General features: G+C 41.5%; 1 protein-coding gene across 2 annotated transcripts in view; it reads left to right on the top strand.

Annotated features, from left to right (window-relative positions):
* SGCD (sarcoglycan delta) overlaps nt 1-26,102 on the top strand; it is a 306,084-nt gene that overhangs the window by 29,344 nt on the left and 250,638 nt on the right. The window contains exon 1 of one of the 2 annotated variants that reach the window (XM_058034847.1): nt 5,873-5,948. The exons of the other annotated variant lie outside the window; for it this stretch is intronic. The gene's annotated coding sequence lies outside the window, so the exon portion shown is untranslated. Of the gene's footprint in view, nt 1-5,872; nt 5,949-26,102 lie in introns of those variants that run through there. 2 annotated transcript variants of the gene reach the window in all.

The following is a 26,102-nucleotide window of genomic DNA, read 5'->3' as shown; positions in this document are numbered from 1 at the left end:
GCCTCTTTTCAGAAAAGAACAGCATAGGCTGCTTCATCTCTAACTGCTGTCAACTGTTTAAGCTTTCCTTTCCCCAGCCCTCACTGAGAACATGTTTTCAGCTCAGCCAGGGATGTTATTACTAACTGATGAACAAACCTGAATACTGAACGTTTGACATTTTTAAAGGTAATCATAGAAACTCTTCATCCAGCAGCTGCTGAGGCCGCTCTGGATGCTGATACCCCATCTGATGGCAGCAGTGAAGAGCCTGTAGAGTAGCTCGAGATGAGTGGCTATAAAATGGCAAAAAAGAAGTTTGATTTTCATGACACTGTCATCATTTGTGTCGAGCACACTTTCTTGACTGGGAGACTAAAAGGAGACACATTTCTGCTAATACCTGCACATTCAAAGTGCTGTAGTTTGAAAAACTCCTCTTGCACAAAGCTTAAAATACCACATTAGTAAGAAGCTGTCCGACTAATTGAACAAGTTGCATCAACTATTTTTCTTTATTTCTGGAGAAAGAAATATGACAGATAACTGCTTTGGCACAGAGGGTGTTGGTTTGTGGGCAACTTGTAATATTTGGGATGAGCAAAAAGGCTCATTCAAAATTTCTGCATTTAGAAAGGCAATTCATTTAAGGGGAATCAAGCCCCTAACCCCATTTGTTTCTCTGGAAGCACACTCTTATTTCAGAAGCTTTGCTCAATGCCTACAGTGCAGGCTGTGCTGTGGCTGTCACCATTCTGTGCTCTGCTGACTGCAGCACTGACACCTGGCCTCTGGTCCTGTTTGCTTGACCCAAATCTACCACTTCACTTTTTGAATAATTCAATGTATCTGCTAGTTATAGATGTTGAATTTCTCAAGCTCCCATCTGCAGGAATGGCAGAATTGAATGGAGGAGTCCAGACTCCTTTCACTCATCCTTGCTGTTTGTGGTGGGACAGCCCAGTCCCATGAAGTAGCAAGTGACATTTTTCTCTTCTTGAAAGCAGAATTTACATTGGTTTTGTTGCTGTGGCTTGGTAGGATTTCCTTTAGCTGGTTTACCATTACTTTCCAGACTGCCCCAGTTCTCCTCTTGTTTCTTTGGGCTTTGAACTTGTCTTTTGCTAAGATCTGCCCTCAGATATGGGATGTTTTCTGCTGGGTGAGGTCCCTTAGCAGAGAGCCCTGTCAGCTCTCACTGTGGTGGGAGCAGATCTACCTCAGGGGCTCTGGGTTTCATTGTTGTTTGCACACATTCAGATCTACTGACCCTGCAGCACCCAAGTGTGAAGAGGAATTGAAAGTGTTACACTTGACAATGTGGATTTTCAGTGTGCACCAAAATGAGCTGCTTCTCTGAGAACAGGTGGCATTGGGACACAGACTCTTAGAAATCCCAATACTTTCTAGGGTGGCTATTTCCCACTTAGTTGTCGATTTGATGAAAACTCCTGTTCTGAGAAACAATTTGATTAGCCACCCTCTTCCAGTATTGTGTAATCCCTTAATCTGTATTAATTTTCATCTGCTGAGATGAAAAGTTTGCAAAGTATTTTGCTGTAGTGACTGGAGTGGTGGTAGGACAGGAGGCTTTTAGATGAATTTCCAAGTGGTTTTTCACCTTTCATAGAGCCTTGCTGGATGGGAGGGCTGAGGGTCTTGAAGGAAACAAATGCATTTTCAACTGCCCCATTTTTATTTCTAAAGTGTTTTTCTCAATAAAGCAGTGGGCTGTACATCTATCAATAACATTCTTACATGGAAACAAGTGCTCAATTGCACCTCAGTTAGACAGGACAGATCAGCTTTTTTGAGGTTTGCTGCCTCCTGTGACACAATCTGATTTAATTTTGTAACAGCAAAGACTTTCAGTGGTTAATTACATTAACTCTAGGGACCAGCAACTTTGAGGTTGTTAATATATTCAGTAGTATTTATGAGTTTAAATACCCAGAAGGAGCTCAAGTACAAATCCCATGAACCCCCCCACAATGGAAAAAAAAAAAAAAATCAAAACCGTAAAGCCTTGTCTTTGCCTTCTATAAAATGTTCCTTTTGCTGTACTTCTACACATGTCCTAAGCTATTTTTTATATTTAAAATTCATCACTTTAGTAAAGTCCCCATGTGACAAAAAATCCCCAAACCAAAACAAAAACCAAAGAATTAATCCTAGACATCAGGGTAACAAATCTGAAGGATTAATACATATTTCTGAATTTCAAGCTTTATAATTCAACATTTGTAGTTTATGTCATACTCTTTTTCCTGGCCAGATTGAACATTTTTATTCAGCAACTGCTCTCAGAGTAGGATTTGCTGAGCACTTTCAATAATAGTGACACTATTTTATTTCTGTCCTGGTGTTCTGGGACCACATTTGGTGTTGGAGGCCACATCTTCCCGGAATTTTATACAAGAAGCAACAGAAAAGAACATTTATCTAACAGAGCCACAACTTCACTGCCAACTAAAAAAGAAGAGCCAACAGATTCTAACTTGGAATAAAAGTCAGCTGTGAACAGAGGCAAATATTCCCCCAGGCACAGGGCATCTCTCTGAAGAGGAATTGTTGAAAATGCAAATGGCTGCAGGAGGGTTCAGTGTGATTGCTTCGTGTTCCACAGGCACTGTGGTTTCCTGTGCCCCAGGTCAGCTCTCAGGGGATGAGCAGCCAAGAGTTCTGATTTCTGGAAGACCCGTGGCAGCTTTTCACATGCCATCTTCAAACCGCTCCCGTTTGCTTTGCAGGCAGAGTCACTCTTGTGAAGGATTCCTTCAGGGGCCTGGGTTACAGATGTGAGCACGGCCCCCTCGTGCAGCCTGACAGCACAGGGCACATACTAGAGAAGAAGAAAAGCAACTTTTTTTATTATTATTATTATTATTTTTTCCTCCAAGCTCAGAGCTGTCACATTAGCTCTTCCAGTTGTGAAGGCATCCTTGACAGGACATCACATCTTAATAATGCCAAACATCATCTTCACCATAGTTCTTAAAAGTAGGCAGGGGCTCATAATCAGTTCAGACTCCATTGGGAGGCCATCAGCTGGATGAGGAACAATTGACCTTTCAGGAAGAGCTGTACAATTAGAGAAAAGCGAGATAAAAGTACAGACAAGATAGAGTGAAATTGGAAAGCAGCATATTTGTATCAGATAAGAACAAGAGGGTGCTGGGATATAGCTTCTCTCCATCTTTAGATGGAGAAAATACATCCAAAATCTACTTTTTAGGAGGTGAGTTCACCACAACTGTGTGCTCAGAAGAGTGTGATAAAATTAATGACTGTCCTTCAGTTTGGTGATAAATCCATGTGCCAGTGGAGGAACCAGTCAGACACACACAGCACCATTAAACTCCCTCTTCTTAGTGGCTTAACTTGACAAAACAGTTTCCCATGTCCCTGCTTCACATCCGAGGCAATCTAGAATTTTACTGAAAATTGTTATTAAATTTTGTGTTTCCTATTTCTTGCTCAGGAGAGGAGGCAAATGAGGACAGATTTAGGGAGGATGAGCACGAGGAGATCAGAGTCAAAGCACGGGAAGCTGAAATTTGGAGTCTCCAGTTGAGAGACTCTCGGGTTTTGCACAACATAAAGGCTAAAATGCTCTGACCCGAGCAGAGGCCATTGATCTCTTTCAGTCTGTTGTGGTCCTGGGCTGGAAAGACAAAAGGCAGGAGAAGCAAACAGGCAGCAGAGTCTTCCTGATTGGCAAGAGTGATTCCACCAGCAGTACTTAATGAGCAGAAAAATCATTGATTAGCTTAGTGTAGTGGGCAGAATAGAGAAGAAAAACTCTTGAAATAAGACTTAGAGCAAACTGTTTGCAAGATACCATTAAAGTGTCTGGTTTTTGATCCTAAACTTGAAGAAAGTAAAGGAAAGGGATACTTTGAACCAGTGATCTGATGCCTTGAAAGATTTCGAGTTGAAGTGGAGGGGCAGAGTGGCACAGATGGAGAGAGGTACACAAATACTATTCATGACATTTTATCTCAAAATGTCAAGTGCTAAAGCTCTGGAAATATGCTTACATGGTAGAGGCAGCACTGCATAATTGAAGGCCCATGAGAGTTAAGGAAATCTGTACTTTCTGGCCTTTATTTATTTAAAAATAAAAGCTTTGTCAACACTGTATGTAGTGCTGAGTACATATGGCACTAAATCTCAGTGCAAAGTGCTGAGGTTTCAGGGACTGAGCAGAGATATTCCCTATGGCACCTTTCCCTTTGATCTCAGAGATTGACCTTTGGCAGCCTTTGCCCTTACTTTACATCTGTAAAGTCCTTTCCTGAATTCCTGGGTGCAGGCACTGATGCCATTTTGCTCTGGAACGAGGGAATATGTGTGTTGAATTGATGTGTGTAAAAAATGGTGAAAATGTTCATATGTTTAGTTGGTATGCGTAAAAAACGGTGAAAATGCTCATGTGTTGAGTTGGTATATGTAAAAAATGGTGGAAATGCTCATCTTTATTATTATCACTGAGGAAACATGCATCACTTGAGTGTTGAAATGTTAAACCAAGAAGTCTTGAAGGGTCCTTTCTCAGCAGTCTCTCCCAGAGACAAATTAGTCTTTTGCTTCTTCAGCTCTTTTGTACCCCCCAAAAATGCGTCCGCATTTCTACAGGAGTGCCCTTGAGTGGGTCTGGCCTGGAAATTGGTTCTGGATATTCCCCAGCACTCATGTTTTCCCAAGACTTTACTGACCCTTGCTTCGCTCTTGGCCTGTGCCTCCCCTCCAGAAATGTCGGCAGGAATCCTGTGCCAGAGCAGCGAACATGTGGGCCGCGCCTGCCTGCTGTCGGAGGGGAGCCTGTTCGTGTGTCAGCTGCATTGGAAGGATTGTTCCAGAACAGTTCATCCATGCGTAAATTTTCCCCTCTGATTCTGCCAAGGCTGAGGAGGAGCTCGGGGAGATCTGCTGGCAACAGCGCCCGTGGCTCTTCTCTCCACCCAACTTGTCCAAGGTGCTGGAGGTCAGAGAGCAGCAGATAATGTAATTTGCTTGTCTGAACCAGTTCTTCTGCCTTGTTCAGTGTAGCTGGGGAGTTTTCGTGCTGTGAACTGAACTTCCAGGGATAAAAAATGTTGATACTGCAGAATTTAAATGGGAGAACCCACCCTGCAATTCGCTTTATGCAGATAAAAATGGGGAGAGAACTTGTTGCAGGCTCTTCCCCTTTGGAAGCTCTTCAGCATTATGAATCACATGTAGACTTTGCAGTGGGCCTTCCTGGTTGTTTGCCTTGAGATAATTGCACACCATGGGCTATTTTTTCCCTCTTTTTTGAGGAAGGTACTGTGGGAGTTACTTTGGTTTCTTTGAATTTGACCTTTGTCAGCTTTGGAGGAAAAAAATACGTTTTCTGTTAGTCAAAGTAAATTAGGTGTATTCATTAGAGTAACTCAGAGGATTAAGCACAATTACTGGGTTTTTTTTTTCCTTAGGGTAATGATTTAATTGCTTTGATTTTGTTTTGTTCATATCCTGAGGAAAAAAAACCATTATGATAGTAGAAGAAAATGCCTTTAACTATTCTTTCCCATGCAGTGTGTGCTTCTGTATGCCTGGAAGAACTTGCCTTCTGCTAACCTTGTCCTTCTAGTGCTCTACTTAAAAATTTCCCTTCCTAAAATTCATGTGTGTTTGTAGGTGTAGGTGTCTGTGTATATATGCCAACACACAAAAATAAAATACATTATACAAGCATACATAAATACATGTTTACATAAAAATATTTTTGTGTGTGTGTGTCTATATATGTACACACACATATAAAAATAAAATAAATGCTGGCTCTCCCTTTAACTTTGAAAGTATTTTGTTTTCTTTCAGCTCCAGCAAACTGGATTGAATTACAACTGAATTGAATGCACTTCTACAGCACCTTCCCTCAGGGATCTAAACCAATTTTCTCACCATTGCTAAATGCTGAACTTCCCCTGTACCCTCACAGAGTAAGTAGGATGCTGCTATCTGAGCTCTAGGGTAGGAAAATTAGGAAAAGTGTTGAATGCAACATACTGGAAAGGAAAGTGATAACATATTTCGCTCTTGGTTTTGAATATTGTTGTGTGTTCACACAGTTGTACTTTTCTGGGTAAGTGAAGCTTTGCAACATGTAACCTTAATATTGGAAAAGGAAGGACAATATTCACCCTGTAGCTGTGTGTTTGGTCAGTGTTTGGTCACAGCTTTAGGATGGAGTAGGAAGGAACAGTAAAAGGTGTTTTTGAGAAATATGGAGTGTGTTTCTGATTTGACCCCTGATCTGTCTTAACTTGACCAGCCACACTGTGGGTTCCAGCTTCTGAAAAAAGGCATTTAGAAGTCAATTCAGGGAGGAGAGGGGAAGAAAACAGCTGCAGTTCTCAGGTGCTTGTCCATTGTAACCCCTGGCCAAGGCCAAGGGAGCTGTTCTGCACCTATGTCAGATCTGATGCAGAGGGTTCAATATAAGGTGACAGGGACAGAAGATTTGCCTCCGAGAATTTTTTCTTTTCAGTTTCTTGCACGGCCATTCTGTGTGTTAAACAAACAAAGGGAGAGTGTGATGATATTCACCATCCTTTGGTGATTCCTCAGTGGTTGTGTTCCTAATAAACTGTAAAAAGAAAGCTGACTGCAGGAAGGTTGGTGGCTAGGTTAATATACACTGTAGTGGAGTCATTTAAAATAATCCAAGCAAAGAGAGGAGATTTATATAAAAGTACATTTCCATTACTTGTGCCTCTGGCACAGTAATGTCTCATCTAGCATAGCAAAAAGCTAACAACATTATTCTTGTTTCTCTTTGTAACATCCATAGCCCTTAGTACTGCTATCCTTTGTTAATTTTCCAAAGACTAGTTGTTAATTAAGAGACACATTTGACTCAAAGGCAAGTCTTGACTGAAAAGAGCTCAGAGAACATGGCAGGAGTCTGGTGTTTTGGGGTTTTAAAATTATTTTTAAAACAATATCTAATTTTGAGCATTTCAAGATCCAGTTAAAATTCTGATGATTGGGATCCAAGCTCCTGTCGATGTCTTGATGGCAATGGCATTTGGTGTCTTTTTCTTAGATAGAACAGTAGGACAGGTCTGCTTTTTGGACAGGTGAAAGAAGTCCACTTTAAAGCAAGGAAAGCAGACTACAAGTACAGTTAGGTTTTTGTTTCCTTCTTCCCCCAGAAGACTCAAGATCAGTCATTGAACACCACAGGTATGGCAGCACATTTAAACCCACTTTCTTTTACATTTTTTGTAAGGTCTTAGCACCTGGTGAGCACAAGAGCACAAAAGTAGAGTTACTACTTAGCAAAGTCTGGCTGCTTGCTTTGGTACTGAAATAGAAGCAGCTTTCTTCTGAAAATCAATCCCAAAGGGCCAAGACTAAAGTGTTTTGTATTCCCATTACTTTGAATGGAAATTTTTCCTTACTAAGGAGTTTGGCATTGGGATTGCTCAGAGAGCCAGGCACTCCTTTTATGTAGGTCCATTAATTTCGATTCTGCTAAATGTGTATTCCTGATTGCAATAAGTCAATGCACCTAAAGAGATCAGAGGAAGGAACTGATCCAGAAGGGGGAAAGCTTGTTACTGTGTGCTTTGAAGCTGTGAGATTGAGTGACCACATCATCTTGGCTGTGACTTCCAGGTGAGTAAAGTGAATGTATGGCTTTTAAGAGATACATGGTATAATTGATGATTAATCAGGGCCCTTTGTTTTGCACAACTTTCAATTCTGCAGTCAAGCCTTGTGTGTATAATGAATGGTTTTTATTTTCTTTCTTCTGCAACTTACCTTTGCTGACTGCACCTCTCTGCTCCTGGTGTCTGTAAGCTCTAATAAATTGAGGAGTTTAGGCAGACAGTTCCTTAGGCAAGAGCTCTCCCCTGGCTGGTGATGCTGGTGAGACCTGCCTAGACTATAAAAGGCTCAGAAAAGGGGACAAGCTTTTGGCTGGAAGGCATAAGGGAAGTGGAATGCTTGAGTCATACTTAATGCCATAATATTGCAGGTCAAATAAGAGATTCTGTATAACACAGTCCATTGTCATTTTCCAGGCAGTATTTGCATCAAGCCAACAGCTTTCAGTTGACTGGAGAACTTGTTTTTTTTTTTTTCTGTGTTTGCCTAGAGACTTGTCCCTTGAAAACATGGTCAACAGCTGCTTCTCTCTTCTGTTTATTGTTTCTCCCCCTTCCCATTTTTTAGTGTTGTCTCCTGGCTAGAGCCTGTGACTTGAAAAGGAAAGGGTCAAAGGGATGGGAATGGCTGGACTCCAAATCCTCACAGAATTACAGCTCTGTGGTCATGGGAGGAAGAGTCATGCTGCTCCCTTCATCTTTACAGAGGAGAGAGGATTCACTTAGAACCAGAAAATGGTTTGGGCTGAAATGGATCTTAAAGCTCATCTTACTCCAACTCCCATGCCATGGACAGGGACACCTCCCACTATCCCAGGTTGCTCCAGCCCTCTCCAGCCTGGCCTTGGACCCTTCAGGGATCCAGGGGCAGCCCCAGCTGCTCTGGGCACCCTGTGACCCCTCACAGGGAAGGATTCTTCCTTTTCAGCTAAACCTGTCCTCCTTCAATTGAAAGCCATTACACCTTGTTCCATGGCTATTTGCCCTTTTCCAAAGTCCCTCTCCAGCTCTCTGAGTCCCTTTAGGCACTGAAAGGGGCTTGAAGGTGCCCCCAGGGTTTTCTCCAGCTGAACAACCTCAGCACTGTCAGCCTGTTTTCACAGCACAGGTGCTCCAGCCCCTGAGCATCTTTGTGGCCTCCTCTGGACTGACTCCAACAGGTCCCTGAGTAACCACTTCTAGACAGGACAGATCAATTTAAGTTTCTATCCTGTTACCACATGTTATTTTTAGTATGCCATGCAAAAAAAAAAAAAAACAGATTACAAACTAAATCGAGGGAATGGCAGTGGCAAAAATTAGAACCTGGTGGTTGAGTCTGTCACAACATTCCTGCCTTTTTCTCCTGCTGCACAGGGAAGGGAAAACACTCCTTGTTCATGGAGGATGAGGTGAGAAAGGATGGGCTTCAATTGCAGCAAGTGAGATTTACTTTTGTGACAAAAACTTTCTAGGATGAAATATACCATTAGATTGCTTATGGGGGTTGTGGCAATTCCATCCTTGCAGGTCTTTAAGAATATGTTAGAAAAACATCTGTCAGGAATGATAGCTGTGGAGCTGCTCCTGCTCTGGGGTATGGAGGTGGACTAGATAACCTCTGGAGATCCCTTTCAGCCCTGTTTTCTATGAGCTCTAATCCAGGACTTTTCATTACTCATCCCTTGAAGCCCCAAAGGTGACAGGACTATCACACTTCATTTTTACCTTCACACAATCTTTTTTGCTGGATGGTTTTTACTCATTCAGTGGTCTGGCTTCAGTTACATTTGTCATATGATTCCCTTACTGCCTCTATGTATTAATTTTTTTTTTTTCAGTCCATGCCCTTTAGGCCTTTTGTCTCTGTTTTTTAAATGGATCTCACTAACTTTGAAACTTTCTGAAAGAAAAAGTTGCTGAAAACTTAGATTTATTTTTTTTTTAAATCTGAGATTTCAAATTAGACAAAATGAGTTAAAGCTGCTGTTAGCTAATGTCATGTTCAGTGCTGCAGCAGGCACAGGAATGAGAACTGGTTTTGCTTTGTTGAAGTGAGATAAATGTGAACAGGAGCAGATGAATGAGGTGGGAGCTGCCCAGGACAGAGGCTATTCTGCTTGTTTGTCCAGGGCTTGGAACAGTGTGGCCCTGAGCTGTGAGTGAAGAGCTGCTCTAATCACCCTATTTATGATGGGAAGCACTCAGGGGACCAGGTACATGTGTGCAGTGTGCAGGAGGAGCTGCTGTAAGGTATAAAAGAACTGAGGTTTGGGCTTTGAAGTGATAATCTGGTGATTTAGGGGTGATTTAAAAACACAGTAAATTAAAAGATAACCAAACCAGTGTGATCCTGTAAGTGCTGGGATTTTATTCAGGAGTCATAGTGGCAGTAAATCCCTGCACAGTCCTCCCTCTCTGACACAGCTGGGCATTTCACAAGCTGGTGTGAAACAGTGGGTTCCCATTATATTTGCCCTTTTTCATCTCTTCCTGACATGGAATTAAATTTATTCTGTTATTGGTGTGTGATGATTTTTAAGCGGTTTCCTTGCAGGTTTGTTTTGGGGATTCCCCGACTCTCAAATTTAGATTGGTAAAGTGGAAGATTTCACAATAAAAACGAAGGTGTCAGGCTGGAGGTAAACCAACATCCTGCTTTATTTCATTGTAGTCTTCCAGTTCAGCTCCAGGGTGCCTTGATCTGTGAAACAGCTGTGCTAATTCTGCCTGTGGCTGGGTGCAATTGCTCCAGAGGAAGGTGCTTGGAGCACTCCCTGCTCTGGGTTTGGAGAGAAGCTCCAAACAACTCCAGATATGCTCAGGACTTTTTGCTCCTTCCCACAGATGCCCACATCTTCCTTGGCCCTTTTGTTGGCCTTCTTCATCTTCCTCCCTGGCTTAAACTGACGCTCAGAAGATGAGAAATCCCTGGGAGTGTTCTGCACAGGGTAGTGATTCAGTTGGGTGTTTTATGTTCCCCTGAATATTTGATGTCCTTCCATGGCTGTGAATTGGCAGCAGTGGAGCAGAGGGGCAGTGCCATGTGGGGTGTGACAGGCACACAGCTGCCTTGGGACACCCATGCTGTTTAACTTGGGTAATAATATTTAAATCATCATAGCAACCCTTCCTCCTCTGGACTTCCATTAAAGTTTCCTAATCCAGTTAGTGTTATTTTTCTGAGGAGCTGACTTTTTTTTTGTAACTAATTATTTTGTGCTCAGCTGTATGTTCTGAGTTCTGTTTGCTTCATGGCTGGATTTGATGCATTCTCTTTAATTATGCACTTTTAACATAAAAAAAGGGAGAAAACTCACTTTGGTAGCTCTGGGCTGCAGGAGTTGACGTGTTTGCTTCAATCTGCCTGCTCCCTCTAAAGGCTCTGGACCCCTTCAGCAAAGTTATGAAGGCAGAATTGGAAAAGCTTCTCTTTATGGAAACTTTGATTAATTTTTTTCAAGGGGTGACCAGAGCTGCTGTGTTACAGAACTGTCAAATACCCTGTGTACAGAAGCTCTGTCATCTGAATTTCAAAGTCAGAGCCATATTTTGAGAGACTTGCCCTTTTCATCCTATCTGGTCTGTGGGGGTGTTGCTGTGACTGAGCCCTGTTTGGCCATGTAAAAGCAGCCTGCCAGGCTTCCTTTGCCAGGGACTTTGAGTTTAAATATATTTCAGGCCTTTAAAAAGGTCACTCAAGGCTGCCAGCCAGAGCCTGTGTCTTAATTTGGTGCTGTTAGAATCAGAGAAAAATAAAATCCGCAATTTTGGCTGGAGGGCAGGAAATGGTGGAATTATCAGAGGCTTTATAAAGTGCAGAATATGCTCTTGTTGCAGATTTCTGCTGTGTCTGAGGGGAGCAGGAGGGTCCCTGGGCAGCAGGAAGGCTGCTCAGGCACTGCTATGAACTTTGGGCTCCACCATAGGGGTCTGATTGCTGCTGTGGGACGTGAAGCAGCTGCTTTGCTTTGCTTGCTGGAAGTCAGGATCACGTTTTTACCCTGGCTGTTCAATGGTGTGTCTTTCCAGGTGATTTGTACCTGGCTGTTCAGGCTCCCCACTGCTATTTATTTGGGTTTTTGCTCTGCAGCAAGGCAAAGCGGAAGCAGGAGTTGTGTGGAGGTTTGGAGTCTGGATTAGGGATTATTGCACTGCTGGCTGTGCCTCGTGGGGAAGGGGAAATTTAAGGTCTCAGTGGCCCATTCCCACCCTCTACTGATGACCCCAAAAATCCCCATCTTTCTCTTGCTCTGTATCACCTGATATACTTAATTGCCCTACTGAAAAAAATCCTGTGGACTCCTACTAGGCTAATAGGTTTGTTGCTCCTTAATTCCTACTTGTATCCTTCAGTTTGTTCTCTTATTTGTAGTCCAACATGGGTTCTTTTAAGAGTGGAAGGAGCTGACATCAGCAGTTTGGAGAGCCAAATAAAAGATTTCTTATAACAGTAATCAGCCTGGCTGATTTCCCAGCAGCATCCTGGCCTGCCAGGGTATGGAACAGCCAGCATAGGGACAGAGCCTCTTTTTCCACACTTGGGCCTAATTTAATAATACTTTGTTGAATTGCATTACAAGTTTGAGTCTGGGTTTTGACTGTTATCTTGGAATGTGGTTTTTTTGTGATCTGGATAATTTTATATTTGTTTGGAGGGATTTAATTTTGTTAGCATCTTTACCAAATAATCTGATGAATGTGAAAAGCAGCTTTAATGTGATTTCTCATTGATTATTTTAATATAAAAGTTCTGTGAATTGAAGAGTAATAACTTTGTGCTCACTTGCCATTTTCTAAGCAGGCCTTAGTTTTAATCCTGTAGGTTTTCAAAATTGAATTAGCAGAAATTGCAGAAAGTATGTTTACATTCACTTGCTATCTTACTAATGGATTTCAGCTTTAATCTCTCTGATTTTCCAAATTGTTTCAGCAAAAATGATGTCACCAGGATTTGGTTAAAGCATTTAGTTTCAGCTTAGCTGTTTTCTAATGTGTTATTTTCATATGCCATAAATTATAAAATTTAACAATATTAACCTCTTACTAGATCCTTATTTCTTAAAGTACTTTGAAAGCTTTGTGTTAAGTTTACTGGGATTTTTTTAATTAAAATCTTGGCTGCTAGTAAAACATACATGTCAATTTGTAGTTAATTGCTGCATTAGTTCTGAAGTTATAAATCAAGTTGGAAAGTAAATTTGGTATCTTGTATTAGGCAGCAAAAATAGTTGTTGCAGTAGGAATGCTGTCTGCTAATTCACTTGTCTCCTTTTAGCTAATCTCTGCATTTATTCATGTCATGCATTTTGGCTGGGTGATCTCCATCTTGATACAACAATGACTGGAATGCCTTTTCTCCCTTCTGAAAGCTGGTTTCTGTGGAACAGGTATTTGTCCCAAACAAGAGGCAGATGTGTGAACAAGCCTTTAGGGCAAGCAGATAGGACTATGAATTTATTTCTATATTTTTTTTTTTAATTTCTTTAAGATTTTCTTCTTGTTTAGTTTTTTATTTCTTCTTCAGTAATACAAGGAGCATTAGTAAGAAAAAAGTTGATTGGAATGTGATGTTTTTTTGATAAAATTATACAGCTCTAAAATGATAATCTCAGGTGAGGTAGTGGGTCTGCATCAGTATATTTTGACTGAACAACAAGGAATAAAACTACTTACACCTCAATGTAGAGTGAAGCACCACAAGTCCTCTCTCCTGCTGTACATGTGCTGGGCTCCCCAGATCACCTCTTAAAATCCTGAAATTGCAGCTCTGTGTGTGGCTCCTGTGCTGTCACTGAGCTGTGAGCACCAGTGCCAGGGTCCCCTCTCTTGGAGGGGATTATAGAATCAAAGTTGGAGAGCACTGCAGTATAACATGGTACTATTTTAGGAGCATCTCAGTTTTTCATAGAGGGAAAACCAGTGGTAGGTGAGCTGCTTAGAGGGGCTTTTTATGCAGCTGAGGCTGAAAAATGTCTGAGAATTTTGGTGAGAGATACAAGTTGTGTTTTGCATGCAGGGAGCAGCACCACCCCTGATGCTGTAAATCTTTGAAGTCCAGCGCTCCCCAGCACCCAGGTGTGCTTTCAGCTGGCTTTGCTATTACCAGAGCAGAAACCAATAAAACTCTGCCAACTCCCGAGAGGGACTTGAGGAGATTTCTAGGAGCACATTTCATGTCTCCCACGCAGTCACGTTGTGGGGATGGTGCAGCTAAATGCCTGTGCCTTGCTGCTGCTGCTGCTGGCTTTGTGCAGGGCTGGCAATTGCCTTCCTTGCATCCCCTCCTGGGAGCCATCCCCTCCGTGTGCTGCCTTGCTCTGAGCTCGCTGCAGCAGCCTCTGTGCTGCCCTGGAATTCTGCTTTTGCTCTCCTCATCACCCTGAGTTCTGCCTCTCCATTAGCAAGTTGGATAAGGAGGACAATAATATAATGGGGCAAAATGTTCCTAAATGAGCAATTCGGTTCTTGCAGAAGGTGTGGAAGGGAGGGGTGGGTGCTGGCACCCATGGGAGTGTGAGGCAGAGAGGAGCAGGGAGTGGGAGCAAGGTCAGGTGAAGCTGAAATGGTTTAAGCGCGTGCTTTCAAAAGGAAATCATCATTCTGGAGTTAAAATTTACTGCTTAGGCTAAAAGTTAATGTGAGCTCTTGCAAGCTGTAACAATATCCTGCCCTTTATGAAGGCTGCCACCACTTACTGAGGTGAGATGCTGAAAGCATCCCTTAAGTGGCTGCTGGAGAAGTCAGTGCTGTAAACATCAGCGAGGTCAGGCTGCTGACCTTCACAAAGAGTTTTCCTTTCTGGAGGAGTAACTCCTGAAGAGGCAGTCTGCTAACGAGATTTTGGGTGTTTTATAGTGTGCAGTGTCCATAATTTTATAAAGGGCCTCTCCCTGCTGCAGGCACACCCTTTTTCATCCAGTGTGCATGGGAGAGGCGGATCAGCACCTTTTAAAATATTAGTTTGGAAAATACGTAGCGCAGGTGTAAAAGTCTGTGAAAAGATTAAAGAGGAATTATTTGGGGGAAGGAAAAGATGACAACTTTGTGGCCAAAAGGAGAATGTGACTTGGTAACATTTTGAACATTGTGAGTCTCTGCAGGTAATCAGTTTTGTGAAGGTTTCATTATATGACACAACTCACTACACGGCTGAGCTTAATGTAGTAATAGATCAGTGTTCTTTCTTTCAGGTAGTGATGCTATTTAAGTAGAACATTCATTATATCATGATAGCAGAGATCCTCAAAGAGCTAAATAATTGAAGCCAGGTGCTGGAAAAACAGTGAATACACATTGCAGTTTTAAAGACTGTTATTGTGGAAAGCCACCTAATTGCATTCTGCTGCAATTAATAATCATCTTAATGGCTTTGAATATTTATGAATATATAAAAATAAATAAGAAAATACACAAGCCAGGATAAAAATTTGGTTCATAAGATTTTATTGCTGGAAAGTAATTAAGCATGCCTCTAATCACAGCATCATTTTTCATTGTGGGTAGGTTTGGGTGGAATGGGAAAGTTTAGAAAAAGAAAATGTGACTGTTCCATAAATAAGCTTTTATGAAAGATTTCATATCACAGATATTAAAAATCAGGCACCTGCTTGTTTCTTATTTCCCTGCCATTGCCTGTTTTGATACTCTGAGTATGGAAGGGGATCACTTTTCATCCCTGTTTCTCTGTGAGATGGGTGGTGAAGCTTTTAGCTTCCATCTTCTGGTCTGTATTGAACAGGAGGTCACAGTGAAAGATTACAGCAGCCTTTCCTGGCCTTTAAACAAATACTAATAATGTCTGAGGTTTTGAGACTAAAATTTGTCTCCTGGGCATGCAACTAAAATCACAGGATAAGAGCACAGAGAATATTGCTTGAAGTTTTGGCCCAAGTGGAATTCCTCTCTGCTTATATCCATGTAACTAGACATGAATTTGACTGGCTGAAGTTTCTCTTCAATCTGCACAGCAACCACTTACTCTCATTAGGAATTTATTCTTCTTTACAGCCCTGTGCATTGCAAAATGTCCCTGCTTTGTTTTGACTTGACCTTTCATAGTCACTGCAAATCGATAGGCTTTAATGCATTTATTAAATAAGGAGGATTCTTGGGATTAACATGCAAGGTTCAGTGCAGGAGCAAGAGGAGAGGGTAAAGATGGAATATTCCTGCAGAGCCAAGCCAGCCCAGGGCCCCATTGCTGCCTCCTCTTCACTCTTCAAATTGTTCAAAGGAGGAAGCTTGCTCAGCTCTCTTTTCCTTTTTCTTCTTTCTTTTCTCCTCTGAAGAGAAATGACTTTTTCTCCTGCTTTGGTTGAGCTGTACTTGACTTTGTAGGGACAGGTAGTAATGGGACTTCAAGCACAGCTGGATATCATTTGGGCAGCGAAAAATATTGAAGTATTTACTCTGAACTGTGCCTTGTTTCTGAGAATACTCTGACTCTTGTGACCTGATTTTTTTAAGTAATAAGATTTGTGCAAATGTTGTGCTCAGTTTAGTGTTCCATGCCTGTGTGTACTTCTGCATCCTTTCTGTTTCTGAGTCTGGCTGCCCATTTTTGTGCAAATCTCTGGTTTGCATGTTCCCACAGGATGGCTGCTCTTCAGCCTGCTGCCACACATGTGCCTGTGTGTGATGTACAGTTTCAGTCCTTTGAAAAGGGGATAAGAAGTTTGACTTACTATTTTCAAGTCGTTATTCCCAAATATGAAGCTATTAGCTCATCTCCTCTGAGTGGCAGATATAAATGATATTGATTTCAGCAGGTTGGCTGAGATGTACCTGATAACACCAGTTTATGTACAAATACATTCGTTTTTTAAAGTCAATTTGAACAGAAATTTAAGGTAGGCTTTTTCTTTAGCATTTTCTCAACCTATCCCTAGTAGACTAAAACTAAAGAACATGGATGTCCTGGCACATCTTTTCTCTCAATGTCTGTCACTGGGCTTTTTATGCCTCTTATTTATGGGTGCTAATTAGGAAAACATTATTCTTGTGTGTTTAAAGCCAGTAATTTTCTCACTGATATTTTGTAATGCCTCTTTAAAAAGATTACAGATTGATCCCCCACCTCAAATGAAATAAAAAGTAACACTCAAACACAAAATCTGGGCATGACAAGCTTCTTGTGGCATGACATGCTACAACATATTAAAACCAGAGTTACATACATGAAGAGTTTTCTTTCAATGCATGACAACTCTCACACAATTGTATCTTGATGTGTCAAGAGGCATTCACATCTCAGCATATTAAGAATGATTTAGAATGAACCAGTGTCAAAACACATTGATCAAATTGTGGTGTTGCGAGATTTAAATTTTTTTGCCCCCTTAGCTGCTTCACAGGGAAAAATGCTTTGTGTAGGTTTAAAAAAAAAATCTACCACCCTAAGTAACAACATAAATAAAATCTTATCCTGAAAAATCAGAAGTGGAGTTTTAAAGCAGTTTTGCTTTCTTGGGACATAATGTCTAATCTGCAGTAACAGAAGAGCAATAGATAAGCACACAGATGCAGTTAGGTGATCAGTAATTGATTGTTTCCTTCCTAAAGAGCAAACTTCTTGTACACCAAAATGTGAGAGTGCTTTCCCTTTATGGGTCAGCATTGATTGTACATAAAACATGTGATAGAGGGTTTCTGAAAACAGTAATTAAAATTGTAGGGTTTCAAAAGTGAGCATTGATTATATTTCAGGGCCTCTCAGTTAAAAGTTAAAGGGTAAACAACAGAGTTTTCAGCTGGAATGTTTTGAGGCATCAGGACAAGGAGGGCCTTGAAACTTCGAGTTCTACCTGGGTAGTTCTAGTCAGGAGTAGAACATCACCCATAATTACATGTAAGAGAGGAACTCACATGCTTTTCCCCTTTGCTACTTCTAGCAATTTTTAAGTGATTAAAGCCCTCAATGAAGCATTTAATGCTTCCTGTGAAATGGGGCTTAGGTGCCCAAAGGGACCCCTCTGGTGCTGGGCTCGGCTGGCAGCAGGGAGAGGGGACTGGGAGGGGACATGGTGCCCCAATGACAACAGCTGGCCTCAGGTGTTGCTCAAATATATTTTTGTGTCTCATTTTGAAAACTTGGAACTATGTGGATCAGCACCCTTTGGTATTAAATCAACAGGACTCAGCAGAATTATGCCAATTTACACCACATCAGAAAGTAGCGCAGGGGGATGCAGTAATTTGTATAACTCCAGCTGCATGCTGCTAGAAGTGACACAGAATGTTTTAAATATGTCTTAGATTCTGTTACCAGGAGATTGTGTTTAATTAAATAAAAGTACACGTTGGAGTTGCCTTATTAAGCACTTGTACAGAAGGTAAAAAATAAATAGTCCCCATGTGATAAACCAGTGATTGTAAGACTTAAAGACTTTGATTGTGAGACTTACAGCCTTGTCACTTCCCTTCAAGTAGGTGAAAACTGAGAGTGCAAGTGTTTCTAGGAAACTGTGCTTATGTGATGTAATTTTATTGTTGCTGGTTTCAGGGCACGGTGCTTTTGCTGCCTAAACCACACACACTGTCAGAAAGTCCCAAAGTGTGTTTTGGCTTTTGGTAGCACACAGGCAAAAATAAGGTCAGATTGTTGATCTTGAATCACTGGATATCTGCCCTGAAAAATTTGCATCAGTAATTTAGAGCCCGAATGGGGTCATATCTAGTTGCTAGCTTACTCCAGACAAGTTCTGTTTTTGCAGAAAAGTGTACCAAGCAACTGAAGTTTTGCCACAAATGAAAATACTAATTGCCTTTGGAAATCAAGTTATTAATAGTCCTTACATTTATGTTTTGGCTGCTGGTAGACCTTGCCTTGCCTAGCATGAATGGATATTATGTCACATCCCTAATATATGATCAGATTAGCATTAGATGATCAGAGAAGAGTAACAGGATGTGGAATGCTCACTTCTCCATGCACTTCTGCCTGTCCAGCAGTAGTGCCCCTGCATTGTTTGGAATGACCTTGACTGTGAGGTGCTTTTAAGCAGTGAGAATTTGCTGCAGAAAAGCCAAATCAGCCCAGTTGATATTCCTGTTTTCCACCAGCAAAGACGAACATGGGGAACCTGTGGCACTTGAGGTATTTTGACCTGATTGTTCACAAACTGTGTGGTTGATCACTGGGCTAGAAGACAGTGTCATCCCTGGAAAGGGACTGGGATGGCTTTAATGCAGTTATATCCCCCTCCTGTCATAGCAGGTGTGAGAGGAAAAAGAGTTTATCACCCCCACATTTGCATTGAGAGGGTAAATTCATGTCCTGTACAACTTGGTGACTGTGAGGAAGCTTCTCAAAACCTGTCTTGCAGCAGTCAGGGGTTTATTTATTACTAGAAGAACTCTAGAAGCTGCAGTGCAACTGCTGTGTTTCATTATTAAACAGCAGAGTTTTTCAGCTTGGGTTTTAAACCTGGTGTTTTTAAGTCTGCAACCTATCATCTGAAGGACATGCTGAGAAGGGCTTCCTGCTTTCTGAATTAGTGTTTAATGTGTGGGAAGTGTACATCCCAATTGAAGTTTGTCTTCAGAAGCTTCTAATTAGGACAGAATGATTTGATTTTCCGGGAGGTAACTTTTGGGATTCCAGAAATAACAAGACAGCCACAAGGGTGATGCAGAGCAGGTATCACAGGTTACTGTCATCTTTGCAGCTGTCAGAAGTGTTTTGCTGGAAAGCAAACCCATGTGTTTGAATAAATAAATATTTTTTACTTAATTTATGGTTTTCAATCCAAAAGAAACTGTCAAATTTGAGGTATAATAACTGACTTTTTTTTTTGTTTGCAGTGGCATGAAAATTTTCAGAAAGACTGAGTGATGTTTTAAGCTACTTCCCTGCAGGATGCGGAGCCACTTAGGTATTATTTTCCATATAACTTTATACAACAAAGCAGGAGAAGGGAGGCAGGAGAGCCAAGTGTAAAGTGGCCTCTCAGGGGGTAATGATATGGTATGCATTGCAGAGAAAAAAAGGCTGGTGTTTGAAATCACTGCAGTCAGTCCATGATGTGTGAATAAAGACAAGAATTACCCTGTGTCTGGTTTCCTGTCACAGCTGAAAGGCTGCTCATGCTTGCTCTCAACATTTCATTTGGTAACTAAGTTTTCCTTGTCCTGAAACCTGGGTGCAGAGGGGACACCTTACAAATGATGGTTCCATTTCAGAGGGAGCTTCCAGAAACTGCTGGACAGACACACAGGAGATAGTTTTGTATTTAATCTCCTTTCCAGTGAGAAAAGCAGCATGATATCCCAGCCCAGGAAATGTGCAAGGCCAGGCTGGATGGGGTTTTGAGCAATCTGGTCTAGCAAAAGGTTTCTCTGCCATGCTAGGTGTGATGATATTTATGGTACCTTCCTACCCAGACTGTTCTGTGGTTCACATGATTCTGTGTTTGTGGATTGTGGAGTGACCTGTCTTCATATTTTCCTTATTAACATTTTGGAGGCGCCTTGAACCTTCTGATCCCAGCAGGTGTGCACCTGCAAGAGATTTCTGGAGGCTCAGGGCTTGCATTGGCAGCGTAACCATGTGTGGGAAGCAGCATTTCAAAACCTGAAGCTGTTGAGCAGTGAAGGTCTCCGGGCTGGTTTGCGTGGCCACTGTGGGGTCCTCCAAGTGGCACCGGACTCTGGCATCCTTGGCAATTCAAGTCTGTAAAAGCAAGGCAGGATTTCAAAGCCAGGCAGCAGATGTGAGCCTCTGGCCTGTGAATTCATTGTTGTTCCCTGGCACTGAGCTCCTCTGTGTCAGAGAGGGGAATTTAGTGCAGGCTCTAGTAGGTAGAAGCACAGAGGCTTTCTGTTTCGGTCTGAAGTCACCTCGTGGAGCTTTTGGGCTGGTATGTTGGCAGCTGAGCAAAAGGCTGTTTATTCTACATGACTCTTAACAGTTTTGGAATAGCTTCCAAATACAAATCCATGGCTTGTTCCCCTAAAAAGCCAGTCAGAAATTTTTAGCTCATCTGTCAGTATCTGCTCTGGCTTTTATGGGTCAGCTCTGAGGAGCCAGTGTGATTAGAGCACTGTGTGTAGCCTCCAAGCAAGTTTTACAGCTTTGCCAGTGGAATGCAGATTTTGCTTATAGTTTTAAAATATTACCAGTATACTTTTGAAGGCCTTGTTTATTTAGCTAAGCCACTTGCCTGGTCTCAAAGCTGGCAGAAGAGAATCCTCCTCCCTTCCCTTCTTGCTTTCCCTATGTCCTCCAAACAGACATAAATAATGCCCTTTTTCCTCAGTCTCCTAAAAATGTAGGTTGCATTTCAATGAGAACTCTGAAATTGCAGGTCGCTTCTGTTCCTCTCATATTCCCTTTTGCAGAACAATTTCATGCAATTGCAGTCTGTCTGTGGGATTTGTTGATCCTTGTAGGATGAAATGGCTGCAATTCCTTCTGCTTTTCCTCCCTTGGAGATCCCTTGCACGCTGTCTCTGTGTGCTGCATATCAGCTGTAGCAGATCCTCTCTCCCTGTCGGTGCTGGGAGCTCTCTCCTCAGCAGTCTGTTACTGTTCAAAGCTTTGCAGTGATCAAAGAGGAGGATGAGGAGTAACAAACTGCTTTAACATTCGTTCTGGCAGGGATGGAGTAGCTCGTGTGAGGTGCACATGCTCTGGAAGGTGTAAAGTGTTACTGCTGCTGCTTTGACAGAGCCACAGGGAGGCTGACACAGAAATAAATAAATTCCTTCTTCCTGTTGGCTCCTTATGATACAGTGCTCCCCAAGATCTGCATTTCCCAAAGTCATGAGCTTTCATTGGCTTTAATTATTCCCCAGCTTTGAGGGGAGGAAGGGCATGACCAGGATTGTTAGACAGAAATGCCCAAATTTTGAAGCTTACCCAAAACATTTTTTCTGTTCAGCTTTTAAGACCCTTGTTTATGGAAATAGTTTTTCCTTGTAGGCTCCTTTTTCCTCTGGAAGATGAAAGTGCAGATTAAGTAATGTCACCCATGGGAGCTCTCATGATGGTTATTGGCTTCCTTTGAAATACTGAATTGTTCCCTGTTCCACAAACTGTGACGCTGGCAATAGGGATGTGGGGATATAGATTTTTGCAATAGTATCTCTCCAACCACTCTTTGAGATATCATTTTCTTATTTTAGTTTTTAATTCCTCACATGCTGGCCTTAGGAAAAATGGTAATATCTTCTCAGTCTGAAAGGGACACTTAACAAATAGATGGTTTTGAAGAGCAGCAGAATGTGATGCCACTTTTTAAGAGCAGCAGAATGTGATGCCATAGTTCCTCCAAGCAGCTTTGTAGGTCAGATCTGCTATTTCTTTTCAGCTCCATCTGGGAGCAAAAGTAACATGTAAGCTTCATGTATGTAGCTTGAAGTCAGAATGATAATTTTAAGTTTAAAATCACTTTTTATGTTTAATTGATGAGTGTCTTTATTAGCTCAGTAAATAGAAGAAAAAGCAAAACAAATTGCTGCTGTGGCATTGTAAAAGAACTTGCTTCTACCTCGCTTAAAAGGAATTTCTGTGAAAATAATCTGCAAGAAAAAAAAGCGACATGGATGCTTCAGTAATTCACAGTGAATATGAACTTGTCTACTAGCACAGGTTTCATCTTGTGGGAAAAGAAAATTGCAGCTGATTTATGATAGAAATATGAATGTCAAGAAAAAGGAATTAATAGAACAGACAAAAAGGAATTATTCATTCCAGGAATGTGCATTGCTCTTTTCAAAGAAAAGTTTTGGTTCAGTTATGTTCTGCTGCACCAGCCTTCTCAAAATTCATATTTGGGCTTTAACTTCTGGAAAAGATTAACAACTCTTTTGAGTAAAAAAACTGCATCTGACTTACGGGATGTTCCTCATGTTAATGGTTCTGTCCTAACAAGCTCTTGGCATATTTTTCTCCCATAGGATAAATAATTAATAATAATTAAATATGACAGTTTGGACAATGGTTTTTGCCCTAATTCAGCATTTGAAAGTTGGAAATTCTTCTGCTTGTGTGGTCCATTTACTTTTGTCTCAGTCATGGACTTTCTCTTGTGCAATTGTAAATGAGCACCATTGCATCATGTTTGCAGATAAAAGTTTAATAGAAATTCTTATGTCAGTGTGGTTCTCCAGCAGAAAAAAATTGGATTGCTCTGAGATACCTCAAGGGAGACCAGAATACTTTATGGAATCTGATGTCACAAGTTAAATGTCTTGAATCAGGTACATCAAAAAGCAGTTAGGAGAAAAAACCCTGAATTATCTGTTTTATGGAAATCTGTCTATTGAATTAGGTCACCTGTACTAAGCTTCCATAGTCTAAATCTGTATATCACACATGGAATATTTTATCTCACCCAAACACTATGGGTGAGGGGGGGAAAATGAAAGAAATTCTGTTTTACTCAGCCCTGGCTGGGAGAATTTGTGCATGATCCCCAGCCTGCCTCTGGAAGGCTTTATATTAATGGGGGGGTGGAGGAAGAGAGAAGTCAGTTTCTTAACCTTAAAAAATTCCAAACGACTTTCCCTGAAAGAAAACCCAGTAGGTGCTGTCAGCTGCATTCCACTTTGTCTCTCCAGATGTTTGTGGAAATGGAAGTGCTTTCGAGTGTCCTTAAGAGTTGTGTGATTGATGAAATCAGCCAAATTCAGGGATGGGCAGGCATCTTTCTGCAGCTTGTTTTAGAACTTGATTAATACACAGATTTCTTGCCTCCTGTTCTCACTGTCATTAAAATGTCTGAAATTAGTGGGAAGAATGTGGAAACTTCAGTTTGAATTCTATTCCTTTGATGCTGTATATAAAATTTTCTAAACGCACTGTACTTCAACAGTGCAGTGTACAGGTTGGTCAACAGAGACTCTGAACTTGTCAGAAACAAATGTGAGTTAATTATTTTTTTTCCTTGAATGTTGCAATTTTGTTTTAGCTGATGCGGGCTCTGTCATACTGATTGCTGTGGAGTAAATTATTACTAAATGTTAGGTGGTAGTGGTGATTATTTCAAAGATAGGGTAATCTAGAAGAGACAGCTTGCACAGGAAAAGCAGTCAGTCATATTAACTAAACTGGCAATAACTGCCACAAAACATCATCATCATTTTATATCCCTTTTGGTCGTGCTGTTGAACTAGATGAACTATGTCCTTGTTTGTGTTTCAGAGAAGAAATCTGGAATACAGTCACTTCAGGGAAAATGCAAGAGCCTTGATTTATTGATGTTATTTTATCAATTTTGCACAGGTTTTATGGGGAGGAGGGAAGGAAGGAAGATTAGGAATTTGAGATGAAGACAGAAAGAAATGGCCACAAATGCCTGTCACACCCAAGAGAAGTAATCAAATTACTGCCATGAAGGAAAATGATATCATTGATTATGAAATTTGAAATTGGTGCCTAGGGCACTAGGAAAGCTGACAGTGTGAGCCAGTGTATTTAAAAAGGAGACTGGGTGCAAACATATTAATATGCTTTTAAGGAGAAGGAATCTTCTGCAGGAGGGCATGGAGTCAGTAATTTATGGGCACGAACAAAACTCTGCATCAGTGATTTATAGTGTCAGGAGGGGCTATTAATGTGATTGGGGTTCAGAGTTTAATTTACTTCCCTCTTTAAAAGAGAAGTATTATCTACTGTAGAGACACACATGAGTTGTTTTAAATGGGGTGTGAGGACCCTTCTGGGTTAAACTGGAGGAACTGTTTTAAAGCAGTCAAGAGATTCAATGGGCATTGCATGTTCATTTTCCTTAGGTTTGTGGTATCCATGAGGAGTCCCTGTAGGTCCCACCTCTCAGGACAGGGCGAGCAGTGGCAGGTTTGGTTCTGTCTGGGCAGGTACCAGTGAATTTTGTTAGTTATTTACATATATTTTTCCTAATCTTGGCACAGATTTGAAGCTATGGGACTTTGTTAGTTTGAAGAAGAAAGAGATGTTTCATTCTTAGTGAAAATGACTTAATTTCTGCTGAAGGTGCTAAGACCAGAACCCCCTCTTGTTGTGACTGTCTTAGTATCCTTTGTGATAACGTGAGTGATATTCACATAGTTTTCACATGGCATCATTACTCTGATTTATGAATGAGAAATGAATCTCAGAGAAAATTCTAGTTTTCAGGGTTGTGGAAGTCAGAGGCTCTGGGGAAGAGGACCCATCACCCCAGAAGCAAGGCTTGTGTGGGTAAGGAAAAAGTGTCTCATTGCTTCTGTCATTAGGAAATCTGTTTGCAGTCCCAAGCCCCAGTGACTCTAGACATTCACCACCCAGTTCTCTAAATCTGCTTTTTGAGCACAGTTTTTCTTCCCTGTTTGCTCTGCAGAGCTGCTGCTTGCTATCTTGAGCATCCTCCTCTTTCTCAGTTTGCAGTTAATCTCTCCCCACTCATCCCAGCCTGCTCTCTGGCTGGCACAGAGCTCTCATCTGTGGGAGGGCAGTGTGATTTAACAGGGAGGAGGGAGAAGCTGAGTGCTTCTGCCTGTGAGTGGTTTTTGAGCTGTTGGTTTATTGCCATATACACCTCACCTTGCTTATAGTCTCCTCTAGAATTCTCTTCCATCCCTTGCAGATTTCTTTAAACTTTTCTGGGCAAACTTCTTGGCTGCTTTTTCTTCTTCTGTTCCGAGTAAAACTTGAGGTAGATGCAGTGCTTTTGCTGTGACCTTCAGAGTCACTCCCACAGCTGATAGGAAATACCATACAAACCTTGTTGCAATTTCCCATGGCTGCTGTAGGCAAAGTCTCATATTAATGGAGGAGCCACGGGGGATTCTGATTGTGCAATTCTTCTGATTGTCACACTGGCTTAAAGATAAGTTATGCTTGGGGTCCTCTGGCTGTATCTCCCTGTGCATTTCACTTAGGTATAAAATCATATACCTAAGGTATAAAAGCATCCACACCTAGATGCTTTTCTATTATCAAAATGCTTTAGGTGAGTTTGGACTTAAAGGCTTTCTATGTAAGATTGGTCCAGGGGAGTGATTTGTGAGGCAGGGACCTTACTGGGAGCAGGAGGAGGGATTGAGTCTGCATAGTGAGAGGATTTCAGAAGCTGGTGGGAACTGGATATTGGATGGGGAAATGCCTGCTGGGGGTCTGGGAAGGTATTTCAAGAATGGATTTGGATGGAAGTTGAAGTACTGGTGTGAGAGCTGTGGGTGCTGGTTGGAGTGCACATCCCCCAGCATATGGAGAGGTGGAACCATCATATTATAGCAAGGAAATAATTGGGCTTTGTGTGAAGAGGAAAATAAAAAGAAACTAAAATTATTCTTTTGGTCTAAAATGCTTGGTTTGAAGGCAGCTGGAGTGATTGCAACTTTCAAAGAGCCTTTTTCCCAAGACGAAGTTTCAGCTGGCATAAAAGCTAGCATTTGACATCTTTCTCATATAATGATTATATTAACAAAAGCAGACCTCGCTGTTGGCTGCTTTTGTAAAACAACTCCAGCATGGCTCTTCATTCTCTTAACTCCTGTGTGTGACTTGAAGTCAGCTCTAAGCTCCTGCTGGAATGC

The sequence above is a fragment of the Melospiza georgiana genome, chromosome 15, assembly GCF_028018845.1.
Source record: "Melospiza georgiana isolate bMelGeo1 chromosome 15, bMelGeo1.pri, whole genome shotgun sequence".
In the NCBI taxonomy this organism is placed as follows: Eukaryota; Metazoa; Chordata; class Aves; order Passeriformes; family Passerellidae; genus Melospiza; species Melospiza georgiana.
Note: the sequence above shows the minus strand (reverse complement) of the source record. Positions and strands in the feature narration are given on the sequence as shown.